Source organism: Elephantulus edwardii, unplaced genomic scaffold (assembly GCF_000299155.1).
Source record: "Elephantulus edwardii isolate Elephantulus edwardi_28Jun2011 unplaced genomic scaffold, EleEdw1.0 scaffold00146, whole genome shotgun sequence".
In the NCBI taxonomy this organism is placed as follows: Eukaryota; Metazoa; Chordata; class Mammalia; order Macroscelidea; family Macroscelididae; genus Elephantulus; species Elephantulus edwardii.
This window is the reverse complement of record NW_006399896.1, coordinates 764856-769215: the sequence shown is the minus strand read 5'-3', so window position 1 is coordinate 769215 and position 4360 is coordinate 764856. Positions and strand designations below refer to the sequence as shown.

The 4360-nt window shown below is 39.0% G+C and overlaps 1 pseudogene; it reads left to right on the top strand.

Annotated features, from left to right (window-relative positions):
• LOC102872212 overlaps window positions 1-4360 on the top strand; it is a 16877-nt pseudogene that overhangs the window by 674 nt on the left and 11843 nt on the right.

The window sequence follows — 4360 nt, the reverse complement described above, 5'->3', positions numbered from 1 at the left end:
GAAAGGAAAGGAAAGGAAAGGAAAGGAAAGGAAAGGAAAGGAAAGGAAAGGAAAGGAAAGGAAAGGAAAGGAAAGGAAAGGAAAGGAAAGGAAAGGAGAAAAGGAAGGAAGGGAGGAAGGAAGAAGTAACAGTCATATTTAGACCTGGGGACTGAGCACTGCAGGTATGAGGAGTAGCAAGTGCAAAGGCCTCAATATGGGACTAAATTTAATCCTGTCAATAGTGTTGTCACTAAGGTTGGTGCTATCCAGTGCAGCAACTCATGGTGACAACCACACTCCCATGGACCTCTCACAACAAATCATACATTATACAGAAGCCTTTGAAATGTTTACAGTCGACTTTAATCACACCACCAGAGGTCCTGTAGGGCGCATTCAAAGGCTAAAAAGCAAAATAGCATAGAATTTTAGCATTGCAAGGGAGCTCTGGTGGCATAGTTCATAGAATGTTGCACTGATACTCAAAGGCGGCATCTGTTTGGTGGTTTGAATCCACCAACTGCTTTGAGGGGAGAAGATGGGCAGTCTTCCTCTGTGTAATGTTGTTGTTTTTGTTATGTGCTGTCAAGTTGAGTACATACACTATGAACAAAAGACCTGAGCTCTCTTCTGTCCTGTGTCATCCTCAACTTCCTGACACACTAGAACCAATTGTGGTAGCCACCATGTCAATCCAACTAGTCCTCTCGTTTGCTGACCCTCCACCCTTCCCAGCATCATGTCCCCCTATAAGGAATACCCCTTCTTAGAAACATACCTGAAGCATGTGAGGTGAAGCCTCATCCTTCTTGCCTCCAAAGAGCACTCTGGCTGTACCCTCTTCAGGATATATTTGTTCCTTTGGCCATCCTTTTGGTGTTCAATGCTCTTCTCCTACACCACAGCTCAAAGGCCTCAGTTCTTTTTCTGTCAACCCTATTCATTGTCTAACTCTCAAATGCATAGCAAGTGATTGGAAAGGCCATGGCCTGAATCAGGAGCACTTTAGTCCTCAAACTAACATCGTTACTCCTCAATAATTTGGAGAAGGTCCTAACTGCATATTTTCCCATATTTCCTGACTGCTGATACCCAGGATGTTAATTGGTGATCCAAGCAAGATGAAGTTCTTGACAATTTTAATCTCTTCCCTCCATCATGATGTCTCCTATCGGCCCAGTAGTAAGAATCTTTCTTTTCTTGACAGTGAGATGCAATCCATACCAAAGGCTGCATTCCTTGATCTTCTGCAATAAGTGCTTCAAGTCCTCCTCACTTTCAGCAAATATGTAATGTAGCCTCCAAAAAATCTGCTGTAGGATCAGTTATGAGTCAGTTCCTACTTGGTTACAATGAGATGAGATTAGCCTTATATTGATTGTTGTTGTTAGGTGCCATCAAGTCAATTACAACTCATAATGACACTGTTAACAACGGATCTGATCCTTGCTTTATCCTGTCCTAGCCTCATCATCTCTGATATACTGAAGACTGTTACTACAGTCACTGTGTCAATCCATCTTGAGGGTCTCCCTCTCTTTTGTTGTCCTTTTACTTTTCCAACCTTGATGTCCCTCTCCAAGATCAGTCCCCTCCTAACAACATGCCCACAATTTGTGAGCAGAAGATTCACCATCCTTGCCGCCAACAAACATCTGGGCTGCACTTTTTGTAAGACATGTTTGTTCTCTTAGAAGTCCATAGGATATTCAGTACTCTTCAAAATCACCATAACTCAAAGGTATAAATTCTTCTTTTGTCATACTTAGTTATGGGAAGCCAAATTTCATACTAAATATTTGTAATAGACCAGTGCTATTTCAGGATGTGGGGGGGAGGTGTAGTACAAACTGGAATTCACCCTGAGGCACCAAGGTAATCCTTGAAAGTTTAAAGCGGTAGACAGTTAGGTAATCCTAAAGTGTTTACAGGATTCTTGCACATTATTTGCTAACCCTTCCCCCTTGAGTCAAGCAGAAGGTTTTCAATAGAAAGAGCTTAGTTTCATTTGCATTGAATTCTCTTGGTTATTTGCTTTCTAGAAATTTTCAATAAAGATACAGGGAAGCGAAGGTCATTTCAGTTCGCTTCAGTTGTTGGAGAACTGTTTGCCTCCTGTTTCACCTCTGTTTTCTCCTATATTCTTAGTGTTCTGTCTCATTATTAATACTTATAAAAATACTTTACCCTTGGTCTGCAACACTTACTCACTGTCCAACTTTCAAATGCATAGCAAGTAATTGATAAAGCTATGACTTGAATCAGAAACACCTCAGAGTTATTGCTTCTTTTTTTTATTTTATTTTTTTAATAATTTTGATGAACATTTACAGAGAATTTGGATTTCCATTCATTCATTGCTGCACTTCTCTACCCGCCCAGCCCTCTCCCACCGCCCCCCAGTTCGCTCTTCAAAAGTAAAAGACACCCTCCCTGGTACACAATCCTCCCACACCCCTCCCACCGCCCCAAGTACATTCCACTATGCAACCTTAATTGTGGACTCTTGTGATAACCATAATACCCTATCATACATCGCTTTTAAATTATTCAGTCCCTCATCTGTAACACCTTAGAGAGGTCCTGGACATCAGATTTACTTAATGCAGTATGTCTTTTGGTTCCTTAACTGCTGGTGCCAATGTTGTTCATTGTGGATCCAAGCAAAATTAAGTCGTTTGACCACTTCAGTCTTCTCTTCATCTATCATAATGTTGCTATTGGCTCATTGGTGAAGATTTTTGTCTTCTTGTTGTTGAGATGTAATCCATATTGAAGGTCTTTGATCTTATGCAGCAAGCATTTCAAGTCCTCTATGCTTTCAGCAAGAATTTTGATACATGTAATTAAATAAATTGTGTTAAAATAAAGTAAGAGCTCTGGTGGCATAGGGGGTTACATGTTCAACTAACTGAAAGGTCAGTAGTTCAAATCTATTCCATTAATTCTATTCAAAGGAAGAAAGATAGAATAATCTGTTCCATTAAGATTTACAACTACGGAAATTCTGTGGTGGATCACCCTGGTTCAGAATTGAATGAAGGACAGAGAGTTATGAATATGAGGGCAATTAAAAAAAATTAAAATGAGGGTAATAAATACCCACAAACACCCTAATGATTTCACTACATTTCACTATTGCTGATGCTTTTGGGGTTATCAGGGTCTGTTTGTATGTTGTGGATGCCATTGAGCTGGCTCTGATTCAAAGCAACCCCTATGCACCACAGAACAAAATCCTGCCCATATTTGTGCAAAAAAGGGGGTTGCAAAGAATCAACTAAAAATTGATGAAAATTTTTAAAGAAAAATTATACTTTCAGTAACATTAAAAACTAAGATAAAATCCCCAAACTCCAAAATACACTCCAAAACTCCTTCATTGCTATTGAGTCAGAACTGACCCATAACTATAGCTGACCCTCCAGAGAGTTTTCAGAAGGCTGTGAATCACACAGGAGGAGATTTGCACATCTTTCTCCCCAGGTGCTGCCTTTGGTTTAACCAGCACAACTCCCTATAGACTATACCACCAGAGCTCTCTTCTTTTAAAACCAGCCAAAGGAAAAATATTTTGGGCTAAATATGCATTTATTTAAGAAATTAGATCTGTGGGAGAGGATGCCTTTCTAACTACTTCTAGTTTGCCATGCACTATTTAGGTAAGCAACAGACATCACTGCTGTATTGACCATACAAGCATATTATTCATTTTTTAAAAACATATTATTGTTAAATAAATCAGTGACATATTTGAAAGATAAATGCTGGTTGTATTAATAATAAGAGCTAATGTTTTTCAAGCACTTGTGTTTAATACCGTGTGCTGCTGTTGTTTGTTGCCACTGAGTTGCTATCCAACTCGTAGCTCCCTGATTACAGTAGAACACAGTACTTCTTCCTGCCCCATCCTTGTTGCAGTCACTGTGTGTGTAATCCATCCCATTGAGGCACTTCCTCTTTTTTATTGACTCTTTAGTTTTCCAAGCTCAATATTCTTTTCCAGAGATTGGAACCTCATGAAAACATGTTCAAAGTATGTAAGACAAAATTTCACCATCCTTATCTCTAAGCAGCCCTCTGGCTGTATTTCATCCAAGACAGATTTGAGTTTTGTTTTGTTTTGTTTTGTTTTGTTTTGTTTTTGGCAATCCATAGTATATTCAATACTCTTTGCCAACATCACAATTCTAAGGCATCAATTATTCTCCATTCTTCCTTATTCATTGTCCAACTTTCACATGCATATGACACAGTAGGGAAAAAAATTCCTTAGATCAGGCAGTTTAGTCTTTTTTTTTTAAATTTAGGTTGTTTATTTTTCATTTCAATGAACATCTACAGAGATTTTGGGATTCCATTCATTCATTGTTGCACC